The following is a 20048-nucleotide window of genomic DNA, read 5'->3' on the forward strand; positions in this document are numbered from 1 at the left end:
AAAAAAATCTATTGAGAGGGAACTTGCCATAACATTCATGCTGACTGAACCATAAGTCATTGTTTCCATCTCCAGCAGCCTCTTACTGGCCCACTGGCCTTGATTGATAGATCTCTCTCTATACCCAAACAGGCAAGTAGCTATCAACCAAGATGGGGGGCGGGCAGGGATAACATGCTAACTTGTGGCTCAGGCAGCATAAAATGATGACAGGTTCCCTTTATATTTATTGAAGAGGAATGAAAGAAAAAACATCATAATATTATCAACAAGAGGTTCCTAATAAAACCTGGCGTTATGGTGTTAATGTCTAGTGCCAAGAGGAAATGGAACAGTAACCTCTAATCAATTGAGTGCAGAGTATTGATCTAGGACATAAGCCATCATGTTCACTCCAGCTAGATTACATAAGGGAATGCTGAATATAAGCCACTGATAAATCAGGTGTTTCCATTCCCGGGATCCTATATCTAGCCTGAAGCATTAAATAAATGTTTGGAACAGACATAAGGAATGAATTATAATACAGTACATGTGGGTGAATTCTATCTATCTATAGCTCCTTTATGCTTCAGCTCAGGATTTGCAGATACATGGACACCTTGAGCTATGGCGGCCTTGAAAAAGAACTTTAGCTTTGTCTATTTAGATACTGTATGTTGATATATATGTTTGTCAGCTAACAGTAGGTTCCTGAGATGAATCCTTTTAAAAGGCATGCAGCTTTTATGACACTATAGCAGGGCTAATGTTTATAAGCTCTCCAAGCTTTACACTGAAAGCTGCCTTTGAAGACAAGATCTTAAACGCTATATGAGTATTGATTTTGTCCTTTGGAGTATCATAATCACTGTGATATGATAGATGAGAAATATTAGAAGATAAGCCAAGTACAATTTTTTAGACTGTAAGCATACCTGGCATTGAAAGGAATAGTTTTTTCCCCCCTCCAAATAACAGATGATAGCATAATACCAGAACTGCTTATTGCTTATGGAAATGGCCATTATAAAGTGCTGAGAAGTAATCATGAACCTGCATGTAAATTATGGAAACTGATTTTTACAACATATTGATCCTATTGATTCTAACCGCTATCCCATCAAAATGCTCTTGACCCTTCATGTAACCCTAAGAAATCATGTTTGTTTAATTTAATACCTGGGCGGTTTCTTAAGAAATATAAAGGAATTGTGTTTTGTAGAGTGCATCGAAATGTAAAGGTTTACACACATATTATTTATTTCTGTTGTACATGGTATCTATGAGAAACCAGTGTTAAACCATTTGAGGCTTCATTCATGGGTCCACCATGGGGCAGTAATGGGACATGTACAGTACCAACAATTATAAAACTGACAATGTAAACTATATGAAGTATGTGGCCATACTTACAAAACACAGAAGAAAGTGTGAGGTGGATGAGGTAGCCGAGGGACATACTGTACTCTATGCCCCAGCTAAATGGGCAGCAAAGTAGAAAGGGTTGGTTGAAGAAAAGAACACTGCCCGATTCTCAACACCAACAACAGGGCACTGGGGAATGTGGAGGCCGAGTCATGAGCTTGAATTCTTTGTCATGTTACTTACAAAATTCCCAAACAATGTTTGTGGGGCAGAGTTTATACTCCTTACAAAATAGGCCAAAGCCATTAGGAAATCCATGTGTCATGAATGGAGTATACAGTACTTGGTCTGTACAATGTTTATTCTAGATAGGTGACACATGTCAAACATCCACATGAATCCTGAGACTCAGATTTTCCCAGTAGAACCTGGTCCTGAGCATTACAATGCCTTTGGCAGCTTAATGCTTTTCTGTACTGTATCCTAGTGCCATTTCTTCCCCACACCTGTGCCTTACCAGCCACATGATGGATGACAAAACATGAATCATCAGACCAGGCCGCCTGTTTCCATTGCTCCATTGTCCAGTTCTGATGCTCACATTCTCTTCATAGGCACTTGCAGGTATGAACAGGAGCCATGAAGACATGCTGACCAGTTTGCTGTTGCATATATGCAGCTCAGAAAGCTGTATTACACTTATGGACTATGTGTTCTGACACCTTTCTCTCATTGTCCAAATGAGGACAAACAGTTAAATGACTACATGATCATGGAAGCCCAAGGCTACAGAGCTACTGTAGCACAAATTGCTGAAAATATTTTCAGCAATTTGTGCTACAGTAGCTCTGTAGTCTTGTGCTTCCACAATCATGTAGTCATTTAACTGTTTGTCCTCATTTGGACAACTTTATTGGGTACTGTCCACCAAATACCCCAGAAGACCTGCTGTTATGGAGATGCCCTGAGCTACCTGTCTAGCCATCACACTTGTCAAAGTCACTGAGATCCTCATGCTTACAAATTTTTCTGCTTCCAACATATCAATTTCAAGAGCAGACTGTTCCCATTTTTCCTAATACCTGTCAGCGGTTTTAATGCTCTGTCTAATCAGAGTACATTAGTAAAGAGCTCTCTACATAGATGGCGGTAATAAGATAAGCAAGGATCAGTAAGAAAGGTTATCCACTTTTATATATGGCTGCCCTTGCATAGAATAAAATATAGGTCCTATTGTTACCTTATCTCACTCCTCCTAAGGTGGGGGTCCAGGTGCTGAGACCCCTGACAGTGGCAAGAACAAAGGGGCAGAAACTCTTTGCAGCACGCACTCTGCCTCTTCATCTTCGCTCTCTAAAATAGCAAAAGACAAAATTATAATGGCAGCCCATGGAACTTCTGCGGCTATAACATGTCACTATTCCACAAGCACCATGTGTAGTTTAATCCAGGGCTATAAACTAAAACCCATTTACCTCAGCTTATATCAGTTAACACAGGAACAATATATTGTTTGCTGGTCCTATACACTAGCAGGTGGTTACTAAGTAGCCAATGATTTACTAGCTTTGGCAGCTGCTGATTGCTCTCCCCACCTTCTCCAGCTGGACAGCGCGACTTATCCGCTACCCTTATTAGGGTTATATGCTTCAAGCCCAAGTGGCTACAAGATGAGCGCCCTACCTCCCTTACCCCTTCATTACCCTTACCCTCTGATATCACACGAGGCGCCGGTGCCTTTTTTCTTTTTTTCTCTTCCATTTAGCTGGACGTCATTTTAAACAGAGCCGAAAAACGTTGTGTGAACATAGCCAATGTCTGCACTTTAATCTGACTATCGTGTTCATAGGTCATATTCCAACAGAGCCATTGGTTAGTCTATATGTAAATAGTGTATGTGTAGAGCTGTGGTTGCAACCTGTATAACATACTTGTATAAACTGATTATCTAGTACATTAAACCCACTGGAAAGTCAAGTGGACAACATTAGTTTTCTTGGGACAATGACATTCAAGAGGTTTTGGGATTTATTAGGCAGCAAGTAATCTGACGGCTTTGGAGTTGATATGTTAGAAGCAGAAAAGGGTAAGGGTCCATTTACACAGAAAGATTATCTGACAGATTATCTGCCAAAGCCAGAAACAGACTATAAACAGAGAACAGTTAATAAAGGAAAGCCCGAGATATCTCCTATTTTCAAATCCATTCCTGGCTTTGGCTTCAAATTTTTGGCAGATAATGTCAGATAATCTTTCTGTGTAAATGGACCCTTGGTGTAAGGATCTGAATGAAACAGAATTTCAATGTGTGTGGTGTAGAGATGAGCGAACCTCGAGAATGCTCGAGTCCATCCGAACCCGAACTTTCGGCATTTGATTAGCGGTGGCTGCTGAAGTTGGATAAAGCCCTAAGGCTATGTGGAAAACATGGATATAGTCATTGGCTGTATCCATGTTTTCCAGACAACCTTAGATCTTTATCCAAGTTCAGCAGCCCTTGCTAATTAAATGCCGATCCTTTGGGTTCCGATGGACTTGAACCCAGTTCGCTCATCTCTAGTGTGGTGTCATTCAACAGCACAATGCAATTCAATAACGGCAATGGTGTCATTCTGCAGGGCAGTGCAAACATTTTAGAATACGATCTTCAACAATGAAAAATAGATAGATAGATAGTTGTATATATAAGTAAACTGAAAAGTATTAGATATCTAGGGGTTCCTTTGGTTTCAGCTGCATTTATGTATGTTCTTATATGAAACACAAGGTATACATCGAATTTTCTCTGCCTAGGCCTTGATGAGTTTCCTTAAATTTAACATATTACGTTAAAAGACTAAGACTAGGATATCTCGTCACACAAATAAAAAAAATAAAACATATTGCCCAAAGCTGAAGTACAGGAGTATAAAGTGTAAAAAGAAGTCCATGAATCTAAGCTCTTTAAATGATAACCCTCAAGATATGTTTTCTGTTCCTTTTACAAATTCATGCTAAGTGTCTTTTCCTTTTTGCAGCGCTCAGGGGCTATTGATGCTGGTTTAAATGCCTTATCTGTAAAGGAGCAGCAGACAAACAGTGGGAAGGAAAACACCCTGGAGTTGCTATCTTACAATGGACAAGCATGCTATCATTGCATGTTGAAATGAAAGCAACTGGCAGGCCACATAGCAAATGTCACCTCCATATCGAATGTACATATAAAAATCACATAAAATATGATTCTCATTAAAAAAGAAAAAAATACAAGCAATTAAAATGCCACTGACTTATGCACATGAACAGTTAAAAGAGCAGGTGCAAAGAAAGCTTACTGTACCACCCCAAAACAGTTGGAGGGCACTGACAGAACTTCAAAGTAAAAGCTAGCTCACCTTTAATCAATGTTCATGTGAAAAAAAAAAGATCTCTTGACACTGGTGCTTTATATTTTTTACTTATTTTTAAGGACAGGAAAAATATTGTCATGTATTTAAAGAGTCATGGACTGCTTTATAAATCATTGGTGCAGCCTCATCTTGAGCTTGCTGTGTGGTTCTGGGCAACGGTTCATAAAAAGGATGTTCTGGACTTCCGGTTCCGGCGCCATGCTGTAAGCCACGCTTTGCCTCGGCTCCGCTCGGCGGCTCCCGTACCTGACATATATACACCCGCAGCTGCGATCTAAACAAGACCTTTCCCCCCCCCGCTCCCGTTGGACATCCAGATGGATAAGTACGTCCACAAGAAAGGGCAGCAAATTAAGCAAAGAGCCGCTCCCGGACCCGGAGGACAGAAGGAGTTGAGACCAACATGGCGCCTTCGCCCGCGTCATCCAGAGCACCCTCACCGACAAGGTCAGAGAGAGAGCTGTCCGGGGGAGAGGAGGAAGTAGATGCTCCTACCTTGGACTATGTAGCACTGGCTGCGGAGGTGGCCAGACACATTACGCCGGAATTGCACGGTACCGTCACGGCGGCGGTGACCGCGGCCATACAACAGCTGCAGGCGGAAGTAGGAGCCCAGGGGACACGTCTCACAGCTGCAGAGGAGAGAATCAGCGCCATAGAGGATTCGGCTGATTCCTGGCACACGAGAGTAGTCGAGGTGGAGAAAGAAAATAAAAGGCTGTGGGACAAAGTCGAGGACCTAGAAAATAGGTCTCGGCGGAATAACTTGCGAATAGTGGGGGTCCCGGAAGCGGTCCGCCAAAAAGACTTAATGCAGCTGTGTGAGGTAACCATACCCTCATTGTTGGGCCTCCCGCGTCCGTGCAAAGTGGAGCGAGCTCACCGGCTAGGCATGGAAGCCCGCCAGTCTCCCGATGTTGGGATCCCCCAAGGACTAGCACACAGAGACAGACCACGGCAAGTAATTGCCAAATACCTGGATTTCACTGATAAGGTTGCTATCCAGCGGGCCTTCCGCAATTTGCCTGAGGGACTTCGCTATGACGGGCAGCGTCTCCTTATCTTTGGCGACTTCTCAGCAGAGGTCACCCGCAAGAGAAAATTGTTTTCCCCCATCTGCACTATGCTGTTCAAAAAGCAAGTACGATTCGCATTGATATATCCGGCAGTGCTAAAGGTGTTTCATGCTGATGGCTCAATGCAAACCTTTCTGGGTGTTGATGAGGCTGCGGACGGCCTAAGAGAATATATCTCTATTCTCCCATCGGATGGTATCTCCAGCCCCCGCCGAGGTGGAACTACTGCAACGACGTCCTTGGCTATACCGAGACTCTCTCAAGACCAATGGCCCGAATTACCGCGGAGCCAGAGAGCTCGCCGGATGTAGCCCTGTGGAGCCTTGATTCGGATTTCGAGGCAACGTTTCCATGGCGGATGCAAATTGGCAACATGGAGAAGGGTCATGCCGGGGACTGACTTTTGACACAAGGGGCTTTTTGGGTGCTACCCTGTTTAAACTTTTGTTCTCTTAGCCGTAGTAAGGAGTCAATCTTTTGGTTTCATCTAGGCTGCCCCCCTCTTCTCTCCCGGGGCTATGGTTGCTACCCCCCCCCCTGTTCCCCCCTCCCTTTCCCTTCCCCTCCGCCCCATCCCCTTCCCCCTCCCTTTTCCCCCTTCCCCTCTCTCCCCCCCCTCCTCCCTCCCCCCTTCCCCCCCCCTTCCCCTTCCCCTTCCCCCCCTCCCCTCTCTCCCCCCCCTTCCCCTTCCCCCCCTCCCCTATATTTTTGTCCAAACATGGTACATGTGATATCATGGAATGTTAAGGGCTTACGCTCTCCTCACAAGAGGAATATGGTTTTGCGCCACCTAAAGAGGCTTGCTCCCGACGTGGCGTTGTTACAAGAAACACACTTGGACGATGCGGACTAGGATACGCAAAGGGTGGGTGGGTGAAGTGTATGGGTCGGCCGCTGTCTCCCACAAGGCAGGGGTCATGATACTAATACATAGATCGTTTAGTCATGACACTATTGACACCTGGGCAGACTCCGAAGGGAGAGTGTGTAAAGTACGTCTCAAAACTGCAGCAGAGGAAATGGAGTTCATCAATGTCTACGCTCCTAATGATACTAACATAGCTTTTTTTTGACTCTCTCACCCCTATAGTACTCCGGGAGGCAGTCCGGACAAAGGTGGTAGGGGGCGACTTTAATACTGTTATCAACCGTGAGGAGGACAGGAGATCGAGCAGGACCGTCAGCCAGGGGTCCCGGAGCAGGGATCAGGTACTGTCGCAGTGGACTCGAGCGGTGGGCATGGTGGACGCGTGGCGGTGGAAACACCCTGATGATAGGGAATATTCCCATTTCTCACACCCGCACAACTCGTGGTCCAGAATAGATTACGTTTTTGTCGCTGATTCTCTGCTGCCTCGCCTCCACCATGCGCAGATCGAGGACCTGGTCATCTCGGATCACTCACCTGTATCTATTCTACTGCAGGACACCATTCCGAGGGGCTCAGATTTTATATGGCGGTTCCCAATGGGTTTAGCCAGAGATGAAAATTTTCAGTCTCTCCTTAAACTCTGGTGGTGGGAGTATACTAGGGACAATGCAGAACACGTAGCTCAACCCCAATTATATTGGGAGGCCGCAAAGGCGGTTTTGCGGGGGCGCATAATGGCATATGTCTCAGGACAGACGAAACAAATTGCATCTCAACTTAAAACACATAGTGATGCTCTTCGGAGGGCGTATACTGCTTTTGTGGGGGCTCCCTCCTCGGAGACCAAGGAGGCTTGGCAATCAGCCAAAACTGCCTATGAGAGTTGGTTAGAACGTGGTGAGAACATAAACAGGTCTCATTTTGAGGCATCGTTATTCCGATATGGCAATAAGCCGGGTAGAATGCTGGCCAGGCTAGCAAAAGGCAGACAGAATCTTAATCATATTCAATCTCTCCGGGATGATGCGGGGACTCTCCGCACCCATCCGGGTGAGATTAACGATGTCTTGAGATCCTTTTATGAAGCTCTATACGCTGACTCACCCTCCCAGGCGTCCTCTGTCAGGGACTGGTTACGGGAGGCGGGCCTCCCTACGCTGACCCCTGAAGAAAATGAATCTCTCAATGCTACCATCACCATTGAGGATATTACTAAGGCCATCAAGGATATCAAGCCCAATAAGGCCCCTGGGCCTGATGGTTTCACCGGAGACTTCTACAAGGTGGCAATTTCAGAGATTGGCCCGGCCCTACAGTCCTTGTACAACGCCTATTTGCAGGGGTCTCCGGTGTCCCCCACCATGACCACAGCGGTCATCAAGGTGTTGCCTAAACTTGGGAAAGACCTGACATCTCCGGGGGGATATAGGCCTATATCCCTCATCAACGTTGACCTAAAAATTATGTCCAAAATCTTGGCTGACCGGTTGGCGGCGGTCCTCCCTCGCCTTATCTCTCCGGCACAGGTGGGATTCGTCAAGGGACGATCGGCAGTATCCAACTTGCGCAAAGTGATAGGTGTCTTGGACACCGTCCACCTACATTCTGACTCACACCCCTCCCCCGCAATTCTTTCCATAGATGCCGAAAAGGCTTTCGATAATGTGCGGTGGGAGTGGGTGTGGGCGGTGATGTCCCGGATGGGTTTTGAGGGGTCATTTATGCATTATCTCTTTGCATTATACTGTGAGCCATGGGCCAGGATGGGAACCCCGGGTTTTTTATCTCGTCCATTCAGGTTGTACAAGGGGACCAGGCAGGGATGCCCACTATCACCCCTTTTATTCAACATAGCTCTTGAGCCTCTGTCAAGGGTCTTGACGGCTCTTCCAGATGTTAGGGGCATAATGGTAGGTGGCATCCCTGTCAAAACTGCCCTTTTTGCGGACGACTTACTTTTGTTCTTGGAGCAACCTGAAGTGGATCTCCCCGTGGTACTGGACTGCCTCCAGGACTTCGGGGTCAGCTCAGGCTTTAGAATCAATGTTGCCAAGAGCACATTGCTAGACCTTTCCACTGGACAAGAGGGATTCCGGGACGGGACATCTGTGGCAGTCACGCGAACTGCCATTAGATATTTGGGCATTATGATAGGCCAAACTCCGGGCTCGCTTTATGGGCTCAATTACCCACCCCTCATCCAGTCGATCCTCGGAGATGTGGAAAGGTGGCGGTCGCTCCCCTTGCCTACCATGGCTAGGTGCCACTTACTCAAAATGCTAGCCTTTCCAAGATTACTATACCCTATGCAGACCCTTCCTGTTCTACTGAGGCATGCAGACATCCATAAGTTACAATCGGCCTTTCTTAAATTTATTTGGAAGGGGAAGAGGCCTCGGATAGCCCTCAAAAAATTACAACTGTCTCGGGATCAGGGGGGATTAAATTTCCCGGATCTTAGAAGATATAACATTGCGTGTTTGCTCCGCCACGGCTTTGACTGGATGAGGGGGGGAGGTCCATACTCTAATTATAGTATAGAGGCGGCTATGGCGGCCCCCTGGTCTCTGAGAGCAATGCTCTACGCCAAATTCTCGGAGATACCCTCCTTTATAAAACGTTCCTTGTTACTTTGTGACACCATTGCAGCCTGGAAGGCTGGATTGAAGGATATCAAACTCCCTGCTTTTATAGGAAAACATATGCCATTGTGGGCCCATCCAGGGTTATGTACGAGTCAATTGGACAAGTCTTACCTTATTTGGCAGGGAAAAGGGATAACTCAGGTACTCCACCTTCTGCATGATACAGAACATCGGTACCTCACCTTTCCCGAGTTGAGGGCGAAGTTTGGTTTGATGGTTGGGCATTTCCTGCTGTACGGCCAGATCATGGCTTTTCTCAGACCTAAACTGAAAGATCTTTCCTCTTTCTATTGCTCGCATTTGGTACATGATTTGTCACAGCTGGAGACCCCCAACCATTCACTTTCTTACATTTACTGGGCGCTACGTCAACGGGCCTCTCAACCCTTTGGGGCGGGAATCTTCCGATATTGGGAGGATAAGTTAGGCAAAACTGAACTGGTGAAGCCGATCCTAGATGGGTGGGCAAGGGTGCGGAAGGCGGTGGTGAGCGAACACTGGAGGGAGACTCAGTTTCGCATTATACACCACGCCACGTATGGCTTTACATTACCTAGAACGGTAGATAGACCTGATAGGATAGATGCATGCCCTAATTGTAATCTCAGAGGAACTGACTTGCTACATGGGTTGGTGACGTGCCCTATGACTCGTCATTTCTGGGTAGGACTGAAGGACCTCTTATACACAAAGATTCATGTGCGTCTCTCATTGGAGCCCGATTTCCTCTTGCTGCATATCCCTTCAGGTGATGGGGCGCCAACGCTACTTACTCATGTCTTTGTGTTGGTAGCCAAGCGCTGCTTGTTGGCTCACTGGTTAGAGTCATCCATGCCCTCCACTGCTGAGGTGGTTTCCCAGGTTAAGAAATACTTGCTATACGACCAGTTGGAGGTGTCGCGCACTAAGGAGAAATCCACGAAGGGCTTCTTTAAAAAGTGGACGACCTTCATTTGCAACTTTCTTACCCGGACTGAAATAAGACAAGTAGTCCTGCCCTTTAAGAATACCAAATGGTATCTGGCTAAGGATGTAGCCGGAACTTTGGGGCGACTGAAGGTGTAGAGGTTCTTACAATAACCTGCAGATAGTGCCTCTATACTGCCTTTCCATGGTACCTACGTGATGAGTGATGATCTGGAATTCTCAGGGGACACGGGTGTGACCGCAGGAGGGGGGAGGGGGGGGAATTTTCTATTGTTTCTATTGTTTCTGTTTATTTAACTGTTGCTTTTCACCTGTTGCATTATGGAAATTTCAGTCACGGTCTGTGCCAGAACTGTCATTGAGAGATGTAATGTGATGTGCCTTTGAATATCTGAAGTGGAGGTTTGTCTCCGCTAACTTCTTTGACATATGTAAATTGGTGGAAAATTTTGAATAAAGTATTTAAAAAAAAAAAAAAAAAAAAAAAGGATGTTCTGCAGTTGGAAAAGATACAAAGCCGGCAGCTAAACTAATAAGGGGCAGCCCCTGGAGAAAAAAGGATTACTCTCCAGAGTCGAGAAGTCGTCTATACCATAAGCATTGTGAATCTGTGGCACAATCTACCGCAGGAGCTGGTCACAGCAGAAATAGTTGAGGGCTCTAAAACTGGTTTGACAAGTTATTAGAACAAAATAATGTTAATGTATATGTAGAAGAATAGAATTCTTGTACTAAAGTTACTAATAGCCCTCCCCTTTATCCACATCTTTGCCCATACCTTGGTTGAACTTAAAGGACATGTGTCTTTTTTCTACTCTACTATGTAAGGGTATATGTACAGTATGTAATAATAGAATATACCAAATTTCCTCTATGTGACAGGGCTTATTCCCACGTTATGTGAAGCATTGAACCTACGGACGGGTAAGCGCTGTAGAGGACTTAATCCCCACCCGCAATCATGTATCAATATGATGTCGGGAGCAGGGACAGTGGTAAATCTTTATGGCACTGTAATGAAGCAGTAATGCAGCTATGTTATTACAGTGCCATGAAGATTCACCTTCCCTGGTCCTGGCATCATATTGATACATAATGCCGGTTGGGGATAGAGTCCACTACAGCGCTTGCCCATCCATAGGTTCCGTGTTCGTGGGAATAAGCCCTTACTTTTATTAATATTCATATTGAAAATCCCTCTGTCACTTTAAATGAAGATGAATTTTTTTAAGCTATGTATATTATTTAAAACTTTAGCCTCTGTCCAACACCCCTGGCATGTCCTCATACTGTACATTGCCAAGAAACAGTGATAATGATTACTCTTACGAAACTAGTCCACACGCTTCACCTCATATGCACATTCAGAGATGTAAGACCTAGAAAGCCCCTTATTATTAATTACTTTCACCTAATTAAAATTTCATGAAAACTGGCACGATGGGACACTAATAAAGTATAGCATGGTATTTAACAGCGTACTCCCTAGGGACTATGCCATAAGATAACATTGATTATAGCTGAAAATGGTGACAGATGTGACAGTATTACGTAGACTCTAAAGGGAATGTCTCTTAGTGCAGCTTTCCTTCTCAAATACTAAAATAGATGCGCCGTTTCTTAGCAGCTGATTTCCTTGACTTCCTTGCACCGGAGAACCATTGATCTTGTTTATGTTAGTAATTCAGTGATTGTTAAGGCATTGGCCTAGTTGATGGCCTGTAAGGAGTAGCCATGTGCTTTCCAATATATAGATAAGATATTTACAAAGGGTTCACATATTTCTTATGCTCTGCAAGAAGAAGTAATACTGTACATACAAATTTTGCAGAATCTACTATTACGACTTAAAGCGACTCTGTATCCACAATCTGGCCCCCAAACCGCTTATACCTTGTGCCGTTCGGCAGGTGATGCAATTATTGTCCTAAAAAACAATTTTTAAACTGGCAGCCCCCTGCCCAACTCCCGAGCTTAGATTGTGTATGCATTAGGCTGGCACAACCTTACCGTCCCTCCTCCCCACCCTCTACATCATTAGGAATGCTCCAGGCAGATTGTCTCCTATTCATCAGCTGTGTGAATACTGAACATGGGCTGGATCGTTAAGGCACCTGTACAATGTTCAGACAGGAGAAAATGTTCCAGTGGCATCCTAATGATGAAGAGGGTGGGGAAGAGGGACGGAGGGGTGGTGCAAAGTTAGGGCACAGATACTCTAAGCCCAGGCCATTGGGCACTGGGTGCAAGTTTAAAAGTTATTTTTTTAGGGCACTAACTGCATCACCTGCCAAACAGACCCCAGGACAGATCTTGGATTAAAAACAGCTATCCGAAGGTACAAGTGGCTTGGGGGGGGGGGTCAGATTGTGGGTACAGAGACGCTTTTACACATCTCTGCGGTATTACTACTTTGGAATAACTACGCCTGTACAAAGTTTAGAATTAGGGATGGTCCGAAACTGCCGAGGTTCGGGTTCGTATGAACCCGAATGTTCGGCATCAGATTCCCGCTCTCTGCCCACTCTGTGCAGTAGGTGGATACATCGGGAGGCCCGCCAGGAAAACTGGGATACAGCCTATGGCTATGGCTGTATCCCAGTTTTCCAGGCGGTACTCCTGCTGTATCCACCCTCTCCACGGAGCGGCCAGACAGCGGGAATTATTTCCGAGAGTTTGGGTTCGTACGAACCCAAACCAAACTCGGTTCGGACCATCCCTACTTAGAATTCTAGCAAGTTCACAAAAATGTACCATTGCAAATGAAATCCTTAAAGTGTTTTTCCTCAAAATCACTACAGCTTTAACACCAGTGATGCTCTGAAGAACACAATTTCAATCCCAAATTTAATATTTTAAATGAGTCTTACATCAACTTCATAATGGTTTACCTTTTTTCAAAAGAGTTGAACTTTTATGGGTGGAAAATAGTTGGAAGTGAACAGAATTTACCAACATGCCATTAAACCATTCCAAGATACAGAATTCTTGCACTTATCTGAGCCACGTCTCATTAAACAGCCATATGTTAAGAATTCTGGAGCTGTACATAAATCCAGCTGTCTTGACAGGCAATATGATAGCTAAAAAAGTATAAATCTGGTAATCATCCATTTTAAAATCCAGAGTTAATTCAGACTTGATAACCATGCCTTCTATATACATGTGTGATGACCTAGGGAAGGACAAAGTTATAGAGCATGATGCTGACATTTGTAGTCCCACTCAGGAGTAGGCTTGCCACAGATATAATAGATAGCAAGAGTTGATAGATAGATAGATAGATAGATAGATAGATAGATAGATAGATAGATAGATAGATCCTCAAGTATGCCCTACTAATCCCAACAAATTTAACAAGCTGCACTGTATTTTTTTAAGCAATCAGTCCCCTGGGGCAGGGCCATGTTTTTGTGGGCCCTTTGGCAAAAGAGCCTTAGCGAGCCCTTCATCCATCCCCTAATCACAATCACTTGAGACACCACTAACATACACAAACACACATTACTTACACATACTGTATGCTTTCTGACACACATTACAGACTGAATCACATTACTGACACACATGCCTACTGATACACACACACACACACTTACTGACACACATTACTGACTGATGCACATTAGGATATGTTCACACTATGGAATCCGCGCGGAGACGTCAATCGGATTCTGATGTGCAGCCTCTGCTTAAAGTTTCACCTGTCCCATAGACTCAATGATGTTTGCTGGCGAATTCCGCTGTCCACTCAAAGAATTGACATTCAGTATCCTCCTCCACTCAAAAACGGGTAAAACAGGCACAGGTCCAAGAGGTAGTAGTGATATAAAAGTCATACAATTGATAAGGAGACCAGATCGGTCTTTAAACGCATTGTCACAGGCCTCTTAGTAAATGCAGCCGCGCATGTGCCCAATCCTGCACCTGGTGCAACAAATCTACACCTGCTTCCAGCACGTGTAGATGTGGATCATGATTTACACTTGCGAGCCACGCCTCCTCTAAAACAAACTTTTGAGATGTCATAAGACATGTCAAAAGTGATTGATTACAGCAGGTCTCCTGAGGCCTGCTGTGATTAGAGATTCTTAAGTCTATGAGAAAATATCAACGGAATGAAAGGCCGGAGTGGGAGAGGATCTCATTGCTGTGATCTGTCCCAGCTTATATCTTCTGATCAGCTGAGACCCACTGTGATCAATAACTGTCAAAAACTTCTGATGACGTGTCAAAAGTTTTTCTACTGGCAATGCCCATTTAACATCACAATTAAAAAAAAATATAGAAAATGTGTAAACCCAAACAAAAAGACATGATGCTAAATTATTTTCACTTGCCTAAAAAAATTATCTTTACAAACACTGGGTATAATACACAAGGACTGAAAGAAAATTCTTACTCAGGTTTGCTTATGAATCTGTTTAATTCATTTATGCAGAAAAATGGTAATAAGGTGTTTCAGCAAAAGCCTTCCTCTACCGCCCAGGGATGTTCCTTTAGACTGTGTTTTACAGAATGTATCTCTCCACATACATTACTACTAATGGAATTACCTACCATTAATTTCTTCTACTGGGCCTACTGGGTATGCTACATTCAACTATAATATTATAAGTATAACATACTCAACACATATGTTTTACATTATAACATCCACATAACAAAGATAATGAGAATATATATACAGTATATAGGGAAAGAACAGGACCACAGTTCTAACAAGATTTGACAGTGAGTCCTCCTGCTCTGAGGCCAAAGTTTGTCATGTATTAATAATTTTGCTAATTAGTATTTCTACCAGGTTGTTTTACCAATCATCATTACAGTTCAATTCAGCAACAGCAATGTATTCTGTGTTTTTCTTCATTCATTACATTTACTGATTGATAAGCAGTATGGCTGCAGCTGTTCAAATGGAACAATATTGACCATAGTAATAGAATGTTATTCTTCTGTGATATTTTCTCTAGCTCAGTATGAAAGTCATTCAAAAATGTGCAATAAATTATAACAATTCTATTATTTTAATAGGAAAAAAAGACAATGGCTTCAGTGGTAGTGTTAAAATTATTTAAATTCTTGTGTATTTATTTTACAGGTTGTAACTTGATCTTAATGTCTTATGTTTTGTTTTTTTTTGTGCAGGGAACATTCAAAGCTGAGTGAACAAATACAAGAATAACCTCTACTACGTTTCTTTTTAAAAGGTAATTTTTTTTTCTTCTTTTGCTAAAATACCGTAAGCATTGGCTACTTTGTTGACTTGACCTCTCATTCCTACTGTCGTAATATCTAATATCAGTGATTAAAGAGCAGCTCTTTCTCATTGGCAATGATACTCTGTGTCCAGGATGTCTTCTAATGTGTGCACTTTTTATAGAAATTCTAATAGATTGTAATCCTATTATAAAGTCATTTGATCTGATGTATCTGGTGCCTGCTCTTGTTTTATTATTTCAGTATATTCATATAACTCTACATAATTTTATTTCAAGCTGAATGTTTTACAACTGATTGAACAAGAATAATTTGTATTTCTTATTCTGTATAAGCTATTATTCCAACAAGACTTTAGTGCATCTCCCATCAGAACTGTTTATTTTATACTTATGAAAATGGCTTACCCAAGTAAGCCAATATAAACATTTCTGGATGACATTTAACATTGCACACTAATGCAGTGCTGCTTTTCCTCATATTGCTTCATGTTACAACCCAGAAAAATATCAAAGTTTTAATAGTTGCTCATAACAGATGGTATTTGTAGGCTCGCCAGCTGTGCCTGCAGCACATTGTTTTAATTACATACAGGTAGGTCCTACATACAATACATATTTTCCTGAAACTGTTATTTTTTAGCCATGCAAATAAATTATTAATGGTAATTAACATAATTGATCCGAGGTGCTGTGAAAGTTTTACAAGTTTTGTGGGGAAATCTGATTGTTATCTGATCTACAAACACACAATCCACATGTCCCCCAATGCAAACAATCGTAACACATACGTAACAACGTTGGCACACAAAAAAAATCCTATTATTTAACCTAGTGACTATATAGAATTTCAAGGATTTCAGGATTGCTTGGATAAGTTACAGCATTCCAGAGTTATAACCACAGTGAGACACTTCAGATTTGAAAAATGGGCCCTGGTCCTTAAGGCCATTTTTTGCCCGTTCCTGAACAGGTTAAGGTCCCTCTAGTGCACAGTAGCAAGTCCTAATAGTGGTTGGTTAATGAAGTCCATAATCAAAAACAAAACTGTAGCAAAAGATCTTTTCCAACTGGGGGTGCTATATGAAAGGGTGATTTAATATGCTATTTTAATATGAGGGTGGAGGAGTATATTTGAAAGAAAAAAACTTTTGAGTTTAGGACTCCTTTCCAAAGCATGGGTATATTGGATGTTAGCCAGGTGTGTTGTATTTTTTTCTGGTCTGAAGGTGTTTGGAAGTTTAAAGGGGGATATTTATCAAGACTGACATACTCGTACACCAGTCTAAAAGCTATTACCTAACGCAGTCTGACAGATTTAATAATAGGCTCATGGAGATCCATTGGGACCTTTGGCCGCTGCATGGTGGACTCATGGCAGGTGCAGAATATACACCTGCACCAGAGCAGGTGTAGATGTCTGTCATGTTTTTTTTCTAAGAATATTTGTAGTCGTTTACAAACAAGTGGCTGGTTAGAACAGAAAACTCATCAACAAAAATACAGATTGCTTAGTAAATCTGTTAGTTGTGGTGGGTTTTTAGGGACTCATCCATGACATGCCTACTTGGTGGGTTTTTGGACAAAAATTATGGGTTTGTCGGGTTTTTGGAAAAGTTGTGTTGCACACCTTTAGTTAATATGTCAAAACACTAAACAAACAAGGGAAATGGACAAAACCCCAATGATTTGCTGCTGAGAACACTTTAGTAAATCAGTCCCGTTATGTTTACATTTGTCAAGACTGAACAGGAAACACTTAACTGCTAAACAATAACTTTCTCAAAAAGGCTAATGAAATGGGCTGTAAGGGGGTATGAAGTGGGCTCGGAACTCGAGTCTGCGCCATACACAGCGACTTCCAATCTATTGTCGGAAGAGCCAGAGGTCTCTGTTAGGCTTCCTGTGGCTGCCTGATCCAGGAATTGATTCAGCCTGCCTACAGTAAGTGGAAAAACAGCAAAAAGTCCAAAACTGCAAAAATCAAGAGTGTAATTACATTACGCATTACCATGTCATATCCATGGAGACCTAAAACTTCAGATTAGCAGTGGATCTTGCCGCTGATGCGGAAGCAGTCCATTATGGTATACTTTAAGGCATTCATTTGTTTTCTTACAAAGTCCATTTCAACTTTTTATCTGGCCAGTTGTATCACTGAATGTGTTAGTAGTGACAACTATTTGTTTCCCCCTAAAATTGAAAATTCATCAAGCACAGCTGTGAAAATTTACTGCAGGCAATTACAATAATTTCTAATTCTTAACACAATAATTTACATGGCCTAGAGGCAACATTGTTATTATCAGAATTATAATGTGGTAAAACAGGAATATTTTACTAATGCATGTCACCAATTAATACTTACATTTAAATAATTAAAAATAAAAAGGTAAACTATGTAAATTGTAGTCCTAGAAATACTTTTATAAAGATCTCCACTGGAAAATAATACCACATTGACATCTGATATGCATAAAGTGTGTTACATAGGACTACACTACAGCTGATTCACACTATCTTGCCAGGCAACCAAGTATAAATAATTAATACAACTAGATTTGCATTTCCAGGGAAATACATAGTGCTTGAAAAGGGCACCCCTTTACCAGTGACTTCCTTTTAACTTTAATCCTGGGTGTCGTCCCTTTAAAAGCGACTTGGGTCCCATCCCTTTAAGTACAACTTGGCTCCCGTCCCTTTAAGAGCGACATGGGTCCCTTTAGGAGCGACCTGGGTTGCTTTAAGAGCGCTGTGGGTCCCTTCGCTCTTAAAGGGACCCAGGTCGCTCTTAAGACCCATTTCGCTCTTAAAGAGACCCATTTCGCTCTTAAAGGGACCCAGGTCGCTCTTAAAGGGACCCAGGTCGCTCTTAAAGGGACCAAGGTCGCTCTTAAAGGGACCCAGGTCGCTCTTAATGGGACCCATTTCGCTCTTAAAGGGACCCAGATCAAACTTAAAGGGACCAATTTCACTCTTAAAGGGACCCAGGTCGCTCTTAAAAGGCCCCCGTTGCACTTAAAGGGACCCAGGTCGCTCTTAAAAGGCCCCTGTTGCACTTAAAGGGACCCAGGTCGCTCTTAAAGGGACCCAGGTGACTCTTAAAGGGACCCATTTCGCTATAAAAGGGACCCAGGTCGCACATAAAGGGAACTTATTCCGCTGTTAAAGTGACCCATTTCACTCTTACAGGGACCCAGATCGCTCTTAAAGGGACCCAGGTCACTCTTAAAGGGAACCAGGTTGCTCTTAAAGGGACCCATTTTGCTCTTAGAGGGACATATTTCGCTCTTAAAGGGACCAAGGTCGCTATTAAAGAGACCAATTTCACTCTTAAAGGGACCTATTTTGCTCTTAAAGGGACCCAGGTCGCTCTTAAAGGACCCATTTTGCTCTTAAAGGGACATATTTCGCTCTTAAAGGGACCAAGGTCGCTTTTAAAGGGACCCAGATCGCACTTTAAGGGACCCAGTTTGCACCTAAATGGACTTAGTTCGCTCTTAAAGGGACCCAGGTCGCTCTTAAGGGGACCCAGGTCGCTCTCAAAGGGACCCAGGTCGCTCTTATAGGGACCCATTTCGCTCTTAAAGGGACCCATTTCTTTCTTAAAGGGTCAAAGATCGCTCTTAAAGGGACCCAGGTCGCTCTTAGAGACCCATTTTACTCTTAAAGGGACCCAGATAGGGACCTAGGTTGCTCTTAAAGGGACCAATTTCACTCTTAAAGGGACCCATTTCGCTCTTAAAAGGACCCATTTTGCTCTTAAAGGGACATATTTTGCTCTTCAAGGGACCCAGGTCGCTCTTAAAGGGACCAAAGTCTCTCTTAAAGGGACCCAGGTCGCTCCTAAAGGGACCCATTTCGCTCTGAAAGGGAGCCAGGTCGCTCTTAAAGGGACCCAGGTCACTCTTAAAGGGACCCAGTTCACTCTTGAAGTGACATATTTCGCTCTTGAAGGGACATATTTCTCTCTAAAAAAGGACCCAGCTTGCTCTTAAAGGGACCCGGGTCGCTCTTAAAGGCACCCAGGTCGCTCTAGCGACATGGGTTTCTTTAAGAGCGACATGGGTCCCATACCCTTTGGAGTGACTTGGGTCCCTTTAAGAGCAACAATCATCCCGTCCCTTTAAGAGCAACTTGGATCCCTTTAAGAGCTACATGGGACCCTTTAAGAGCGACTTGGGTCCCATCCCTTTAAGAGCGACATGGCTCTCGTCCCTTTAAGAGCGACTTGGGTCCCTTTAAGAATGACTTGGGTCCCTTTAAGAGCGACATGGCTCCCATCTCTTTAAGAGCGACTTGGGTCCCTTTAAGAGCAACTTGCATTCCTTTAAGTGCGACCTGGGTCCCTTTAAGAGCGACTTAGGTACTTATAATGGTAAAGATCATTGCTCGGTTACCATGACAATCTTACTCATGTCAGTGAGACAAAATCGTTAAGGACCTTCCATATATTACATCTTCTATCGGCCAATAGTGGACATGTGACTGTGGATGTTGTTATACATTGCCTGACAAGACCTTAGAGTTCCTATTGGCTGCTGTATTTCAGCTATTTGCATATGTGCTGTGAT

The 20048-nt window shown here is 43.4% G+C and overlaps 1 protein-coding gene across 2 annotated transcripts in view; it reads left to right on the forward strand.

Moving 5' to 3' along the window:
- The window catches only part of SYT1 (synaptotagmin 1), a 431113-nt gene that overhangs the window by 194537 nt on the left and 216528 nt on the right, over positions 1-20048 (forward strand). For both annotated transcript variants that reach the window (XM_069975616.1, XM_069975625.1), the window contains exon 5: positions 15404-15465. The gene's annotated coding sequence lies outside the window, so the exon portion shown is untranslated. The remainder of the gene's footprint in view (positions 1-15403; positions 15466-20048) is intronic.

This window comes from Dendropsophus ebraccatus, chromosome 1, assembly GCF_027789765.1.
Source record: "Dendropsophus ebraccatus isolate aDenEbr1 chromosome 1, aDenEbr1.pat, whole genome shotgun sequence".
Classification (NCBI taxonomy): Eukaryota; Metazoa; Chordata; class Amphibia; order Anura; family Hylidae; genus Dendropsophus; species Dendropsophus ebraccatus.